Here is an 18,895-nt window from a genome sequence, read left to right on the forward strand (position 1 = left end):
CACGTCGATAACCACATCAAACAGCAGAATGCAGATCGTGGTTATAATGTCCTTGGTAATATGTAGAGCAGTTGGTACTTACTTTAGCTGTTTTCGGCGCTTTAGTTTGGTAGAAGTTTTGTCCACTGTGGAAGCAGTGACGTTTATTTTGTCGTCTGTGTCATTGCGTAACAAGTAGCGCGTACAGTGGCTTACATCGTTTCCGAACATTTTATTCCCTAGGTTTGTTCTCAAGGTTAATCATAGAGAGCGGCGTCTTCATCAGACGACTCGTCCCCTTGGCCGCAGCTCGCAACCACGCCTTCAGACTTGGAGCTGCCCTCGGTTTCGAAACGGAGGACTCGCCACAGCTCTTAGAATTTCTTCGCTCTGTAAACGCCACCGATCTGCTCGTGGACAGGAATCTTATCCTCACCGACGAGGTAATTCAGTTTACAGGTCGAAGTTACAGTGCTGTTAGTTGTTCTTTGCATGCGTCCTTACTTGCTGTTGATAATCCTCGGGAAATTACAGTCCATGTAATACTGGTGTTTAAATTATTTTATAGCGGGTTAACATCAATAAAACCGAAAACTGCAGGGACGGTTGCCTGACTGGAAACAGAGGAAACAAGGTCACATGAAAACTTATCCGGAAGTGGACGGTGTGCATACAACGACAACAAATCGTCTCGGAAAACGGCACAGAGGTGCATCGCATCCACGTCGTAACAAATGTTCACAGAGGCCTCCATGGGTTTGCAGGTGATAGGGAAGTAATGGTTGTCATGCAGAATACATTTTTTTTCTTTCGTAATCGTACTTTGGCTTGCACCACGTTGGCGGGACACTTGCCTGGAGCTTGTCCTAGGGTTCGTCTCAATATACTGTAGAATCTGTTCCTCGAGATCTGCTATACACGAAGTCCGCCATTTCCCCGCACATTCTGAAAGAATGATCACACAAACGCCCAAAATGGGCTTGAAGTGCTATATGATGTGGTTGGTGTCTGTTTCCATATGCTTGACTGTAGACGAACACCATCTCGGATTGTTCCCATTCTGCTACTTACATTCAGCTGAGTCGTTCACACAGTCTGAAACACACAAGAAAGACACGGCACATGGCCAGAGGAACATTCGTCAGCGCCATCTACCGTGGGAACGATACATTTCCATGATCATAGGACATTTTTTCCTCCGTTTGCAGTCAGGAATCCGTCCCTGCAGTTTGTCGATTTCATTAATATTCACCCTATATACATTTTTTGTTTCATAAAACATATAGAAGAGATCGTCATGGATATGGAGTAGTCCATAAAAACAAAATACATTATACAAACAGTGTAGGGAAGCAGCCTACTCACGCTGTTGTAAATTCACATCAGTTTCCATTGTGTGCCAGCCAGTCTGCTGTAACTAGCTCTGACGTCATAAATGTTGCGCAATACATTAAAAATCAAGCAAATGAACTAAAACTTTTCTAGCATGTCAGAAATAATACTAAATTAATGTGTGTTAAATATCAGTTCGATAACTTCAGCCATTTCCGAGATTTGGACGTTTTTCTGGAAAAATCATTGGCGCAACAGAACAGAGCTAGAGACTTCAAAATTTATATTTAGATTCATCTTTCATAATGATTTAATAAAAATAGTACTTTGGATTTCACAAATTAAGACTTTAGTGGAAATTCATGATTTTGTGGTTTTCATCTCAAAACTGAAGGAAGTAAGATAGATTAAGTAGGCTAGTAAATAAGGCTAGGATGTTTAGATTTAAATAGGTTGGAGGTCCGCTATGATTATGAAGATGTGTAAAGTTTCTTTTTAATACCTATAAAATTATAGCGATAGCGGATCTCAAAAGGGACAGTTCAGAGCTCATCTAGTGCGTGCAGGGCAATTAAATTAATTCTCTCGCCGAAAGTATTTAACTTTGCCACGTCAAAATTTTATTATCAATACTTACCTGCGTGCTGAATGCACGTATAAATTAAGAGCTTCTTCGGCCATCAGCCAAAGAAGCTATAAATTATTATGTAACTTGAAGTGGTGCGTTACTAGCCCAGCGGCTAGTCGAGAGAGCCGGAAAGATCAGGCGATCCCTCAGCCGTCCGCACCGCGGCTTTATATATAAGAACACTGCGCGAGGAAGGCAAGGCCCCAGTTCTCTCCAGACGCTGAATGACACGCCATCTGTGTCGGTAGTCGCGTCGCATCAGTGTATCTGCTACCAACAGCCATGGGTGCCGTATTAAGTTACTAGAGATACGCGGAACTATGAAAACATTATATGTGAAGTGTTAATTCTGGAATGATTTTCATTAACTAGCTTCAGTTTGCGTATTGTCGTATTTTCACGTGCCGTCGCGGGACAGACATTCTACCAAAAATTTAGCGTGGCGTTTGATGAAATATTTTCATCAAATTATGGCGAGCATTCTTTTTAACATTTGATTCGGACAATTATAGTTGCATCAGCGTATTAGACTCTGAACTGTTCTGGTAGTTAGGTTGTAGGGATACTTGTGTTGTTTATCAGTGAATTTCAGAATATACTCAACTATTTTGGAAAACCGTTTTTGATTAGAAATCCCGGACAATCTCCTAATTCCTCAGAGTTATAAGCTGCAGCTATAAGAACATTCTCAGGTAAAGTGGGCACTAGGATATCTATTTACTGGCTCCAAGTTTCATTAAATCACTTTCTGGGGGTCACGGAGTAAATAGAGAGCCAGTGTTGAGAACGGCAAAAGACAGCAATAACAACATTCTAAAAGCTAGAAACTGATTCAACACGCAAGCATTTATACATTAGACTAAATTTATACAAACTTATCCGCCGCCCCACATATGGTGCATCGGCCGGGAAATCAACTAAGTGAAAGTGATTTTTAACTATTCGGATTCGCGAGTGAAATGCGACATGCAACTGAGTATAAAACAGTGAATGTGTTACGTGTGCATGTGGACGACGAAATTGGATTAACAACGCATCTGGATTGACGGAGCGGGCACTGAGTCTAGCGGTGCTGCCGGCATCGCGAAAAGCCAGTCTCGCCGCACCGCAGTCGTTCGCTGGAGCAGCCGGCGCAGAGCCTGCAATTGCGTGCCACGCAAACACACAATAGCCGTCGGAGAGCCGTCTGCAGTTCAACGTGCCACGTCGCATCAGGAATCCTGGTACGCCGCGCCGGCAACGCCATACGTCGTGCAAAAGGAACTAAGTTAAGTGAAAAGCTGTTAAAAGTTTTACTAACCTGCACTAAAAGACTGTCGGCGATGGAACCGCCAAAAGAAACTGAGTTTAAACTTAAATTAGAACCTATGTCTGTTGAGGGAACTGTTAATACAGACATCGGTTCGAGTGTAAATATGCAAGAAAGTAATAATGTTAAAGTGAAATATGAAGTATTGTCTCCTGACAGGAGTGTGGGAAGGGGCAATGATTCAATAATAGAGACCCCTGTAGTAAAGCGGAAAGTAGAAATTGTAAATTTATTGGATGATAGTTTCTCTGATGAATTAAAAATGAAACAGTCATCAGAGATGGTAGAATTTAAGAAGGAGCAGTTAGATATGACTAATCAATCAGAAGTTTCATTTAGTTTTGATGATTCTGGTATTGGAGCTAGTTTTTCGTCTTCTGAGTGTGATAAAAAGCCAGCTAGTGAGCAAACCAAAGATGCTGGGGCTGTTGATCTAAATGTTATATTACAAGCAATAGCTGCCAGTAATGCAAAAATGTCAGCCAGTAATGCACAAATGACAGCTGAATTAAAATCTGAAATAAGTGAACAGGTCAAAAGCAGCAATGCTGAATTAAAGTCTGAAATAAGTGAACAGGTCAAAAGCAGTAATGCTGAATTAAAGTCTGAGATTGTGGCCAGCCAAACAAATTTTAATAAGCGATTGGAGGTAATGGACGATACTTTCAAGGCTGGTTGCAATAAGTTGAAAGAGGATCTAGACAGTTTGAATTATAAAATTGATTGCAATCATGAGGATATTAAGAAAAAGGTTGCTCAACAATTTTCTGAAATGTATAAGACAATAAAATCCGAAGTCGCTGAGGTTCGCAAAGACTTCCAAATGGAAGATGTGAAGCTGGAGCACAAGTTAACAGAAAAGATCGAGGCGGAGTCTGAACTGTGCTCAGATAGATTTAAAGATGTTAATATAAAAGTAAACATATGTCAAGCAGAAGTAGAAGCAATCAAAACTGACACTACTCATATTGTGCAAAGAGTAGATAATGTTGAAATGAAAGTAGAAAATATAAGTACTAACATTGCTAACATTGAGAGTAAAGTAGCTTCAGTAACTTCTGGTAATGGTAATGTACAACAAGTTGTAGCTGCAAACGCCGCTTTTATCGGGTGTCGGCAGTTCTTGCGGTTCGATCCAGATAAAAATATCCATCCGCTAGATTTCTGGAACGATTTTGAAGATGTGATTCCACCAACTTGGTCTGAACGAGAGAAAATCTCGTTTGTTAGAAGTCATTTAGCAGGTGACGCCATGCGTTGGTCAGCTGATGTTATGTTAAAATGTAAAACCTTAGCGGAATTTAAAACAGCTTTTATTAATGAGTATTGGTCTAGCAATAAGCAAAATGAAGTGTTGAGAGAATTTTGGAGTGGGAAACGCTTCAATGCAGGCAAGGAATCTATTAAAGAGTTTGCTAGGTCATGGATTTCACGTTTGTCACATTTGGCGGAAAAGCTAAAACCAGAAATGATTATACTAGGTCTGGAAGCTAAACTGCCATGGTACTGGCAAACTAGAATTATATCAGCCCCTAGAGACAATCTGGATCGTTTCATTGAGTATTTGGAACGTGTAGAACGTGTTGCTGCCAATGAGGAGCAAGCACGTAATAACAGAAATGCCAATAACAATAATAGTAGTAATTTTAGGAACGAGCAAAATGGCAATGTAAACATCAGAACAGTAGGTGTTCGTAATCCTAAGAGAGGTAGGAATTGGGGAAATAATTATCAGAACCAACAATGGCATCCAAGGGATAATAATTTTGTTCCAAACAGAAATATGCATGTAAACAACAGTACGGAAAGTAAGGCTATGCCAGTCAACTATAATGAAACTAAAGGAAACGATAGTAGGCCGAGGCAGGAAAACTAGTTCCCGTCTATGAGGACACTGGCGCTCACCAGGCGGTTACTTTTCCTATGCCAGTAGTTAAGGGAATTGGTAAGACAGATCAGAATACTCAAACTGAACATGTGGATGAAGAGTCGGTAGCACCTAAGGATACAACAGAAATATTAGATCACTCACAGTATTTGATAGATACCGTGTTAGAGACGCTTTCTAAGTGGGAAGAGAAAGAGAAGGCGCAGCAGTGTAACAGTAGGGATGAGCTACAAAATACTGAATTGTCAGATGAAGAAGCAGAAGAAATTCATGCTTATATTTACGATGAGGATGATGTGCTCTTATCTAAAGTGCCTGTGCAGGATGTTGATAATGTACTAATAGATTTAGGACAGGAGATAAGTGGGAATGTAGAGGGTAGGCTGTTTGGGGTCAATGAACCCAGTAGCTGTGACCAGTTGTCATTTGAGAAGGAAACCGACGATAATGGTGAAAGTGGTTTAGCTGTAACTAATGTTATGCCCGGTCTGGAGGCGCAGAATCGCTCAGACTACAGTAATTTGGGTCATGTTCAGCAAACTAAATGTAATGAAGTCGTGCGGTGTTTCGATTTAAAATTAATAGACCGACTGGAAAAGGCAGCTGAAAATGTAATTCAGGAAACCCCTACTCACTGTGACCTAAATATAATGAAGACAGATGTCGATCACTTTAGTTGGAGACAAATCCAAAAGGAACTACTAGATGAATGTGAGGAACCACCTGTACAACCTAGAATAAGCCACCCTATAATAATAGTGAATATGTTGGGTATCAATGTACGTTGCCTCTTAGACAGTGGAAGTGAGGTGAGTGCAATATCTCAGTCCTTCTTTGATGCATTACCTGGTAAAGACAAACTTACTGTAATGAGGGTATCAGGACTAAGAATAATTGGTGCTACTGGCAAGGTGTCAAAAACGGTAAAGCAAGAAGCTTTACTGCCCTTTAACATTAATGGTAATATAATTGATCATCCATGTTTAATTGTAAACAATCTCAGTATTGAGGTTTTAATTGGCATAGATTTCTTGTCAAAATATCAGAGTGTTGTTGACTTTGAAAGAAGCCAGTTAAAAATGGTCTTGCCAATAACCGGAGTAATTATAGTACCTTTTAGTGATAAACATGTAGTAACTGATCATGAAACTTGGGAGCTGCCTATACGAGTTCTGAAAAACAGGAGATATTGGGACGAAGGTGTTAATCGTAATGACAATAAGCTGAACACAGAAGAAGAAGAAGAAGCAATTATTTTAGACAAAATAGAAGCTAAATTGCAGGAAATCGATAGGATTTCAGACAATCAAAAGGAAGAACTGAGACAGGTTCTAAAAAGGCATCATAAGGTATTTTCGGATCGACCTGGCATAGTCAAGGGTTATGAATGTCAATTACAAGTGAAACCCGGCCAAGTGTTTTTCAGGAAGCCATACCAAATACATGTAGCTAGGAAGGAGGCAGTTCGGAAGGAGATACAGAGAATGCTAGAGTGGGGTGTGATTGAAAAAGCGGTCAGTGAGTACAATAATCCTCTTGTTGTTGTACCAAAAAGAGACGGGAGTGTCAGATTGGTCTTGGACGCTCGTTGGTTGAATGAAATAGTGATTAGGGAAAGTGATAGACCGCAGAACATGGACGAATTACTGCAAAAATTCCGGGGAGTAAAATTCTTAACGTCTATGGACATCACGTGTGGGTATTGGAATTTGCCACTGGCGGAAAGTTCAAGGAAGTACACAGCTTTCTTGTACGAAGGAGTTTGTTACCAATACCGTGTGGTACCTTTCGGACTTAATATCTCTGTTTGTGCTTTCGTACGTGTGATGTGCCATGTTTTAGGACCTGCTTTAAGCAATAAAATAACAGTTTACGTAGATGATCTGTTAATAGCAACTCCTACCTGGGAAGAACACATAGATTTATTAGAGGAAGTGTTAGAGGCTATTGAGAAAGGTGGCATGAAACTAAAGATTGAAAAGACAGAGTGCGTTAAAGAGGAAATAGGTTTCTTGGGATATAGGATAAGTGGAAAAGGTATTCTGCCTGACCCAGGCAAGCTAGCAGTAATTGAAAAATTTGAGGCTCCCAGAAACAAGAAGCAGTTGAGATCAATGTTCGGTCTTTTCGGCTTCTATAGGCGTTTTGTTAGTGACCAGGCTTTTAATGCTCCCTGTCTTCACCTCCTGCTGAAAAAGAATACCCCTTGGGTTTGGACAGCAGAATGTCAACAGGCGTTTGAGGTGCTTAAACAGTCTTTAATTAATAGTCCAATTTTGCATCATCCTGACTTTGAAAAACCTTTCTGTATGTCTGTTGATGCTAGTGGCTATGGTATAGCTGTGGAGATATTCCAAGTAGAAATAGAGAACGAACAAGAAGTGCACAAGACTATAGCTTTCGCCAGTCGATCTTTACAGGCAGCAGAGAGAAATTACGGCATCTCAGAACTGGAAGCATTAGCAATTGTATTTGGGGTACAGAAGTTTGAGCAGTATTTATTAGGTCACAAGATAATTGTTTACAGTGACCATAAGGCATTGACCTTTTTAAAGACCTGTAAGTTGAGGAATTCTCGTTTGGTAAGATGGTCTTTGTATCTCCAGCAGTTTGACCTTGAGGTTAGGTATATTCAAGGGAAAGACAATCTGGTAGCTGATGGGTTATCTAGAAGTGCGGAGCTCTGTGATGACGCGGGAATTGCAGCAACAGACCCAAATGAAATTCGAATGTTTGCATTGCACGAAGTAAAGGAAGAAAGTGCATTAAAGAGAGTGATTAAGAACTTGAGACGTGAGCAGAATGCAGATGACCAATTGAAATTAGTGAAGAGCTATTTAGGAAATGCGAACTATCCTAAGGTTTCACAATACTATTGTCTGCATAAAGGTATTCTGTTTAGAAGGAAAAAGGTAGGTGTTTCTGAGTGGAAGCTGTGCTTTCCCTCACAACATGTAGACTTGCTAATCGACTATGTACACCTGAGGTATGGGCACTACGGTGCAAAGAAGTGCATTGCGAAATTACAAGAGAAGGTTGTGTTTGACAACATGTACCGCCGTGTGGCCAAGCGTCTAGCATCGTGTGTAGTGTGCCAGAAAGTCCGTGCTGCCAACACCAGAATACAAGGGGATATGCATTCAGTAGAGCCAACTGAAACCCTAGAATTACTGGCTTGTGATTTGTTTGGCCCTCTTCCTGTTTCGAGAGGTGGTTGCACCCATGTTTTTGTTGTGGTGGATGGATTCAGTAAATATGTTAAGCTATACCCAATTAAAAGAGCAAATGCAAAAACATTGGTTGAAAAGTTGGAAAAAGATTTCTTCGTGAACGTTGGCGTTCCGAAGAATTTGCTGTCTGACAATGGACCTCAATTTACTTCTGATAAATTTAAGGAATGTCTAGATAAGGCCGGCGTGAAACATCTGAAAATATCTGCGTATTTCCCCCAAGGAAATATGAGTGAACGTATTATGAGGGAATTGAATAGGCTTTGCAGAACTTATTGTGCTCGGAAACACTCAAGTTGGGCAGAGCACATTAAGTATTTCGAGAATGTAATTAACAACTTAAGACACGATGCAACTGGTTTTGCACCTTGTGAATTGATGTTTGGCCAAGAACCGCACAATGTGATTGCAGATATGGTAGAATTCCCTATTCTAACGCAAATATCCACAGACGAGAAGAAACTAAAGGCCAGGGCTAATATGAGAAAAAGAGCGTTGGATAGGAAGAAGCGTCATGACGCAAAAGCTGTACCTACTAGCTTTGAAATAGGTCAATTAGTCCTCGTCAAAACCAAAGAAAAATCAAGGAAAGTAAATGCAGAAACAAAGAAATTCATGTTTGTATACCAAGGACCTTTCAGGATAATAGGAAAACCACATGCCAATGCATATAGGCTAGAGTACCCTAAAAGTAAGAAGCTCTTAGGTCTCAGGAACGTGATTGACTTAAAGAAATTCATAGGTAATGAATGAATGCTGTAGGGAGGAGGTTGTTCTGTAACCTCTACACAGTGTGGCAGCTGTGCAGTCCCAGCTGTGTGAGATCTTCTTTCCCTTTCAGGTCTCACTCATTCTTCATCTTTCCTATCTACAAAAAAAATTTTCGACCTCTTCTTTCCAGACATGAAAATTTTCCGTTATAACTATCAAGCCTTGAGTTATGTAACCATTCTATCTACCGATTAGTGAACAAAATACCTAATGTGACAAACCTAATAGTGACAAACAATAGAGAAGTATGATGTAATTAAGATAAAAAAAATGTATTTGAGTAACAATTATGTATAGTACCCTGGTAATATAATAAGTACAAAGTGTTGTTTTATTGAAAATGGTCCACCAACAGTAATTTAAAGGGATATATGAATTCATGTACAAGCAGTATCTGAAGTGGTAGTGAAACCTAGTGTATGCATTAGAGCTAACTAATAAATAGTAAGAAAAAGATTGCTTAGTGTTATGAAAAATATGCAGATAAGTTGTAAGGATGAACTCACCTGGTGTAGCAAGGAAAGGCAGTGTAATGGAATTGGGCAGTGTTTGTGGTTGAGACGTGAAGGACACGTCCCTGAAGTATTTATAAGGTTGGAGCTGGCCATTATTTTAGTGTAGTGTGTGACAGGATACACCTACACGTATTGAGGTTATGAGTTGGAGGCGTGAATGCGACCATAGGTACCCTTATGTTAGATGAGACAGAGCAGCTCATGGTGTCCTATAGGTTTAAGAAATTTAGCATTACGTTCGTCCATAATTATTTGATGCAGTTTAGTGGTAGGTCCGAGAGAGACTACCTGAGGTTTCAGCGTCCGATCGAGTGGAAATGGATTGTCGCGTGAGCAAACTAATCAGCTGCAGTACACTATGAATATGAAATAAATGTGCTATCCTATGCTTTAAATATTAATACAGTGAGTGTTAAATAAGTACATACACTAGCAAAGTAAATAAATTACATACTGACAGACGTGAAACATTAATTTTAGCTCAGCATAAATACACTTCAAAGTAAGTAAGTACCTAATTGTAGATGTGGAACTGACAACAGCAGAGGACCAATAAGTGGATTTTGTAGTCAACTAAACGTAGTGTGTTTTGAACACTCAAAACTGTACTATTACCAAAAGTTACTCACATGTACATGGAAGCTGAGAAAACAACCACTAATCATACTCATACTATCTCTAAGAATAAAGTAATCAAAGATGGGTCAGTTAAGTAAATAAGATGCAGATTTGTCAGGAATGTACCGAGCATTGGTTCAGTATTCTGGCCCAGAAATAATAAATTCAGATTAAATATGATTTATGACTGTATGCCTTAGGAGCATAAATTTTTTCCATACATGACTAAAGGCGTTTTGAGCCATTTGTTTAACGATTTTATGACAGTTAAGTAACCGCGAGACTAATACTGAAAAAAAAATTCTGTTAACTTTGTTCCAGTAACATATTGGAAGAGAAAATGTATATATCCCCATTTCATTGTGACCCACCCTTAGATATTAAGTGAACAGAGTCTGAGGCACTCTTTTTGTTTGTTCTACAGGACAAACCAGATAATGGCAGCCTGGTAGCTGCGTGAAAGCGTGGAGTGACTTGGACACAACTCACAGTGACCCCTCCCCTTTCCCCCATGTAATTTAGAGAGAACGTGAAGGACGCACACCATAGCAACTTCCCCTCCTCTACCCTTGTGAATGGAAGTGTAGGACGCCAGCCAAAGCGGCTACAACCACGTGTGTAAAAATTATTTGTGAACTTTTCTTTCAGGTTTAGAAAAGACTGCTAAGAGATAATCATCTGTTTATGTATCATGTTATTTTCTTTGAATTTGTGTATGTAAAAAATGTATTTAATGGATCTAAGATTTTCATAATTTTTCAATTTGTATGTGTTTGTTTGTCTAAGGCAATATGTATGCCAAAATATTTCATTGACTTTGCTTAAAAATTTTGAGTAATGACATTGTTTCAAAGGCAGTGAACATGCCTACAATTTAAATAATTAATGTAGGTAATTAGTTTTCTTTAATGTTTCTACAGGTTTATATTTCAATTTTGAATTTTCATAGGGAGTTAAACTGTACTCTTGCTTCCCTTTTTGTAGTTAAATTTTTTTTTCATTCATTAACATTCATAAACAAAAAATTTAAGTAGAGGGTGATGTAGGGAAGCAGCCTACTCACGCTGTTGTAAATTCACATCAGTTTCCATTGTGTGCCAGCCAGTCTGCTGTAACTAGCTCTGACGTCATAAATGTTGCGCAATACATTAAAAATCAAGCAAATGAACTAAAACTTTTCTAGCATGTCAGAAATAATACTAAATTAATGTGTGTTAAATATCAGTTCGATAACTTCAGCCATTTCCGAGATTTGGACGTTTTTCTGGAAAAATCATTGGCGCAACAGAACAGAGCTAGAGACTTCAAAATTTATATTTAGATTCATCTTTCATAATGATTTAATAAAAATAGTACTTTGGATTTCACAAATTAAGACTTTAGTGGAAATTCATGATTTTGTGGTTTTCATCTCAAAACTGAAGGAAGTAAGATAGATTAAGTAGGCTAGTAAATAAGGCTAGGATGTTTAGATTTAAATAGGTTGGAGGTCCGCTATGATTATGAAGATGTGTAAAGTTTCTTTTTAATACCTATAAAATTATAGCGATAGCGGATCTCAAAAGGGACAGTTCAGAGCTCATCTAGTGCGTGCAGGGCAATTAAATTAATTCTCTCGCCGAAAGTATTTAACTTTGCCACGTCAAAATTTTATTATCAATACTTACCTGCGTGCTGAATGCACGTATAAATTAAGAGCTTCTTCGGCCATCAGCCAAAGAAGCTATAAATTATTATGTAACTTGAAGTGGTGCGTTACTAGCCCAGCGGCTAGTCGAGAGAGCCGGAAAGATCAGGCGATCCCTCAGCCGTCCGCACCGCGGCTTTATATATAAGAACACTGCGCGAGGAAGGCAAGGCCCCAGTTCTCTCCAGACGCTGAATGACACGCCATCTGTGTCGGTAGTCGCGTCGCATCAGTGTATCTGCTACCAACAGCCATGGGTGCCGTATTAAGTTACTAGAGATACGCGGAACTATGAAAACATTATATGTGAAGTGTTAATTCTGGAATGATTTTCATTAACTAGCTTCAGTTTGCGTATTGTCGTATTTTCACGTGCCGTCGCGGGACAGACATTCTACCAAAAATTTAGCGTGGCGTTTGATGAAATATTTTCATCAAATTATGGCGAGCATTCTTTTTAACATTTGATTCGGACAATTATAGTTGCATCAGCGTATTAGACTCTGAACTGTTCTGGTAGTTAGGTTGTAGGGATACTTGTGTTGTTTATCAGTGAATTTCAGAATATACTCAACTATTTTGGAAAACCGTTTTTGATTAGAAATCCCGGACAATCTCCTAATTCCTCAGAGTTATAAGCTGCAGCTATAAGAACATTCTCAGGTAAAGTGGGCACTAGGATATCTATTTACTGGCTCCAAGTTTCATTAAATCACTTTCTGGGGGTCACGGAGTAAATAGAGAGCCAGTGTTGAGAACGGCAAAAGACAGCAATAACAACATTCTAAAAGCTAGAAACTGATTCAACACGCAAGCATTTATACATTAGACTAAATTTATACAAACTTATCCGCCGCCCCACAACAGTGTTGTTAAATACTGACACAGCTTCACTAACATAACACGTCTATGTTGGAAATCAAGTCAGACTGACACATTAATAACTTTATTTGCTCTACTACTAAGTGGGTTCTTTATTTCTCATTTTTCAAATTTCAGTTCAACTTTCATTCGCCGTAACTTGTTCATTTCAACAGGTTTGAAGAAACGCAGGTGTTTCCTCAGTTCTGATTGGTTTCCTGACTGAAGTGGTTCAAACCCTGCGTTTTACCTACCCGATATAAAAGGGTAACAGTTACATCGGGAAAAGCTAAATGAAATGCAGATGTCATGATTTCAACTTACAATTTTCGCTAGCAGTACTGATTCATCAGTACTGCAATGATTTATTTCAGAATTTACCAGCACAGAGATAGGTGAAGGTTGAAACCAATTTGCATAAAGTTGAGTTACTCATGCCCGAATAGTTTGATCCATAAAGAGAAAGGGCCTGCAACTTTTAAAGCGAAATATCATCATTCCGTATACTTTTACCTGGTGTATGTGATGCATATCTTGACTGTTTCCTGTGTGAGAAACACACTACTTTACTAAGGGTAAGTTTCATATACGAACCACCTTTTCTGTACTCAACTGCAGTCTTGTAGCAGTACAGAAGCGATTAATTTTATATTCCTGGGTCATAGCTTGCAGTAATTGCAAATTGTAGCATTCTTAATTTCGGCGTTACTTCTGCGACGCTCGACAATGCCAGTGCCCGTACTTTAAAATATCTGGACGAGTGTATTTAAAATAATTAATAGGCGAGTATCAAGCCGCATGAGCTGGTCTCCTATCTGTACGTCTCTCTCTATCTCTCTCTTTCTCTCTTTCCCCCTCTCCCCCACCCCCATACACACACACACACACACACACACACACACACACACACACACACACGCACACTGATACTCACCCACAAGACCCACAAGCCTACCAACCTAAAATTCCCAAAGGCACTAATCCTGCTGCGTATGCAGACGGACTTCTGTCCGTGAAAGGCAGATTCCCTGCTTCGAGCCTTGTCCGGCACACAGTTTATTGTATCTTTAACGCGCTAAAATTTAAATCTTTCAACGTCCATAAGACATTCAAAAATACAGAATCATTAAAAAAACTTTAAAAAATAGATGTTCAGATGCGTGTGGTTGGCTCGACGTACCACTTTTACGATGAACCATCAACTTTGCCACAAGCAATCTGATAGCAAACACAAGCTGTGCTACACCCATCCTATCATTGCCAGATGACAGGCAAATTTCTGTTGTTTTACAACCCATTAAATATGATTAACTGAAGCTATGTGCCACAAGTACGTCGTAAAGGCAATGTTCTTATTGTCGAGGAGGGAGCCCTGTTATTTTAGTCACCAATATTTAGACAGAAATCTTAGGAGAGGCAGTGGTGTATATTTCATGTATTTGTTAATTTCTGTATAATTTACTTTTTATTAAGTTCTACGTACACGTGAGTGATACAGTATCACGAAAGCAGCGTTTAATATCCGCATAACATGGCTGCAGGGCCGGCCGAAGTGGCCGTGCGGTTAAAGGCGCTGCAGTCTGGAACCGCAAGACCGCTACGGTCGCAGGTTCGAATCCTGCCTCGGGCATGGATGTTTGTGATGTCCTTAGGTTAGTTAGGTTTAACTAGTTCTAAGTTCTAGGGGACTAATAACCTCAGCAGTTGAGTCCCATAGTGCTCAGAGCCATTTGAACCATTTGAACATGGCTGCAATTATGAAAATAGCTGTCCCTGTCAGCTGACCAGGCATAAACACGATCATGCTGCCACCCCATACCAATCGTTCATTACAGGACACGTCAACTATAGAGAAATCATTTCAGCATATGGACCAGATAATTAAAAATATATATATGAATATGAAAATGTAATAATGATGGGGGATTGGAACGTGGTTGCAGAGGAAGGAATAGAGGAAAGACTTACGAGAGAATACGGACTAGGCCGTGGGAACGAGAGAGGAAAAAGACTAACTAAGGTTTACAACACGTTTTAGATAGTAATAGCGATTACTCCAGTCAGTTTCGCACTTGCCAAAGACCTGGAGACCGGGGAAGATTCCAGCTGGATTACATCATGGTCAGACAGAGATTCTGAAATCAGAGACTGTATTGTGTGTTGTCCCATAGCGCTCAGAGCCATTTGAACCATTTGAACAGACTCAGATCATAATTTAGTAACGATGAAGAGTAGACCGACGTTCACGAGAGTCGTTCGAAAGAATCCGTGTGGAAGAAAGAGGGATACAGAAGAACTTAGGAATAATCAGACACATATGAAGATCGTTAACAATGTGGATACCACGATAAAGTATACATCAATAGGCAGTTCAGTTGAAGAGGATGGATGTCTCTAAAAGGGGCATTCACAAATAATGGACAGTCAAACTTAGGTATGAGGAAGGTAACAGCGAAGAAACGTTGGTACCATGAGAAATATAACTGATCGACGGAAGAAGAAGTACAAAACTGTTCGGGAAGACAGCAATACAGTAATATAATTCCCTTAGAAAAGGAATAAATAGGAAGTGCAAGGCACGCAAGGCGAAATGGCTGCAGGAAAGATGTGCAGAAATCGAAAAAGTAATGATCATCAGAAGGGCTTACTCACCATGTAGAAAAGTTAAAGCAACTTTCGGTGAAATTAAAATACAAAATTGTAACACAAAGAGTGAAATGGGAATTCCACTGATAAACGGAGAGGAGAGGGTGAGCTGGTGGAAAGGAGACATTGGAGGTCTCGATGAAGGGAAGACCTGCCCGATGACGAGACAGGAGAAGAAACTGGGATCCAGGGGATCCAGTATTAGAACTTTAAAGAACTCTAAAAGACTTGAAAACAATTAAGGCATACGGGATAGACAACATTTCATTGCAATTTCTAAAATCATTGGGCTAATGGGCAACTAAACGTCTATTCATGATAGTGTGCAGAATCTCGCGACATACCATTCCGAAAATAGGAAAGACAGATAAGGGCGAGAATTATCGCACAATCTGCTTAAAAGCTCATGCATCCAAACTTCTAATGGAAAAGAAAATTTAGAGTATTGTAGATGACGGTTAGTTTGGTTTTAGAAAGAGGTAGAGGCACTACAGAAGCAGTTCTGACGTTGTGCTTGATAACAAAACCAAAATAAAGAAAAGTTATGACACGTTCATAGCATTTGTCAATCTGGAAAAAGCGTTAGACAATGATGATGATGATTTTTGTTTGTGGGGCTCTCAACTGTCCGGTCATCAGCGCCCGCACGAATTCCCAATTATTACACAGTCCAATCCAGCCACTGTCACGAATGATGATGATGATGATGATGATGAAATGATGAGAACAACACAAACACACAGACCTCGGGCACGGAAAATCCCCAACCAGGCCGTTAATCGAACCCGGGACCCCGTGATCCAGAGGCAGACCACGTTCTGGCGTTTGACAATGTCAAATAGTACAAGATGTTCAGAATACTCAGAAAAATGGGAGTAAGCTATAAGAAAAGACGGGTAATATACAATATGAAAAGAACAGCGAGGGAACAGTAAGGCTGGACGACCAGGAACTAATAACTGGGAATAAAGAGTTTAAAACTTGGTTAAAAATTTTTGCCCCTATTGTTCAATCTATACATCGAAGAATCAGTCACGGAAATAAAAGAAAGATTCCACAATGGTATTAAAATTGAAGCTGAAAGGATATCAATGATAGCCGGCCGAGGTGACCGAGTGGTTCTAGGCGCTTCAGTCTGGAACCGCGCGACCGCTACGGTCGCAGGTTCGAATCCTGCCTCTGGCATGGGTGTGTGTGGTGTCCTTAGGTTAGTTAGGTTTAAGTAGTTCTAAGTTCTAGGGGACTGATGACCTCAGATGTCAAGTCCCACAGTGCTCAGAGCCATTTTTTTATGTCAATATAACATTCGTTGATGACATTGCTTTCGTCAGTGAACTGAAGCAGAATTACAAGATTTATTGAACGGAATGAAAACTCTAATGAGTACATAATACGGAATAAAAATAAACCAGAAAAATACTAAATTAATGAGAAGTAATGTACGCCCAGTTAGCCGTGCGATCTAACAGACTGCTTTCCGGGCGGGAAGGCATGCCGGTCCCCGACACGAATCCACCTGGCGGATTTATGTCGAGGTCCGGTGTGCCGGTCAGCCTATGGATGATTTTTAAGGCGGTTTTCCATTTTCCTTCGCGAATGCGGGCTGTTTCCCCATATTCCACCTCAGTTACACTACGTCGACGATTGCTGCGCATTGTCTCCACGTACGAGTACACCATAATTACTCTATCACGCAAACATTGGAATTACGCTCGTCTGCTGTGAGACGTTCTCGGGGGGTTCACTGGGGGTCGAACAGCACAATAACCCTTTGTTCGTTGTGTGGCGGCGGTGGGGTGGGTGGACTGCTGTAGCCTGTTGTGGGGTTGTGAACCACTGAGGAAGGGCTACGGCGGCGACGAAGCCTCTCCGTCGTTTCTAGGTCCCCAGTTCCACACAATACAATACAATGCAGTGATAAATAGCAAAGATTTAGTAGGTTAACACAACCGTTGATGACACTAAGTAATTCTGCTATCTTGGAAGCAAAACAGACCATGCAGGACGAAACAAGAAGGTTATAAAAACCTGAATACCACCGGTAAATTGTGCATTTCGGCCCAAGACAAGTTAACTGGTATCAAACATAGTTTTTAATTTCAGAAGAAATTTTTGAGAATGTACGCTTGAAGCACAGCATTGTATGGTAGTGAATAACGTACTGTTCGAAAACTGGAACACAGGAGAATTAACGCATATGAGATGTAGTGCTACAGAAGAATGTTGGAATCTGTGTGGACGGACAAGATAAGGAGTGAGAAGTTTCTCAGCAGAATCGGCGAAGAAAGGAACTTGTGGAAAACACTGACAAGAAGGAGTGACAAGATGATAAGACTTGCGTTACGACATCAGGTAATGACCGCCTTGGCACTAGAGGGAGCGATAGAGGGCGAAAACTATTGCGGAAGACAGAGTTCTGAATACATCCAACAGCTAACTGAGAAGGTACATGCAAGTCTGACGCAGCCCGCATCAAATTAGTCAGAGGACAGACGACTAAAAAGGAAAACATATAATAGGTTGTTTCATTTCACAAGGTCAATGCTGAAGTATGCTGCTTCAACATAGGAATAGATGGATCGTTCATTTGACGCTGATTCGTTCTTGATGTCTCTGTAAATTAAAATTTAAAAAGCAGTTGTTACACTTCAGAATTTAACTGAAAAATTACCTCTTTTTCAGGAGAAAATGCTGGTCGTAGCAGGTCTGTGGGAACCTCACATAGAGCCAAATCTACAGGGCGCATTCTTAGCAGAATCGCCAATCAGAATATTAAATGAGGGTCGTTTTAGCCAAGTCCCCATCATAATTGGCACCACTTCCGCGGAATTCGGTATGTATCGTCTGGCGATTGGAGTTCTTTTTCTTTTTTTTTCGTTCTATGGATACAGACCATTTGTTTTTCATGAGTACGTGATGGACGAGAAGCTTTTTCGTTGCCATTAGATTTATATCGTATGTCTGCTAGAGTCTTTCGATAGAACGATGGCACCAGTCATGATTCAATTTTATTTAATTTTTTGTATAGATGAAGCAGACCGCTCAACATTTAGATTTGGATAGACTCTTGGGACTGGTATATGTATGATTAATCAAATAACCCAGAATTAAAAGGTAGAATCAGCGTTCGAATAATTTTGGCATAGAATTTTTGTGTCTTTTAACAGTTTAATCACGTAAATACTTTTGAAAAAATCACTGATTTTTCATATATTCATGCTGGACTTTTATGCTGATGGATATATGATTTTCAGTCGTCAGAAGTGAACAATATAGAGACGTTAATAAATTAGGGCTATGGCTGGACTGTATGTGTGAGGATCAATATAGTATTCCGAGATATGCTCCAAGTCACATACTCATTATTGGTTGCTTGGAATAGGGCTGGAATCCCTCACTGTTCTGTCAGGGAAAATCTTTTTCGATAATGT

The 18,895-nt window shown here is 40.0% G+C and overlaps 1 pseudogene; it reads left to right on the top strand.

Moving 5' to 3' along the window:
• Positions 1–18,895, top strand: part of LOC126474522 (cholinesterase-like) — a 57,367-nt pseudogene that overhangs the window by 21,903 nt on the left and 16,569 nt on the right.

This window comes from Schistocerca serialis, chromosome 4 (assembly GCF_023864345.2).
Source record: "Schistocerca serialis cubense isolate TAMUIC-IGC-003099 chromosome 4, iqSchSeri2.2, whole genome shotgun sequence".
Classification (NCBI taxonomy): domain Eukaryota; kingdom Metazoa; phylum Arthropoda; class Insecta; order Orthoptera; family Acrididae; genus Schistocerca; species Schistocerca serialis.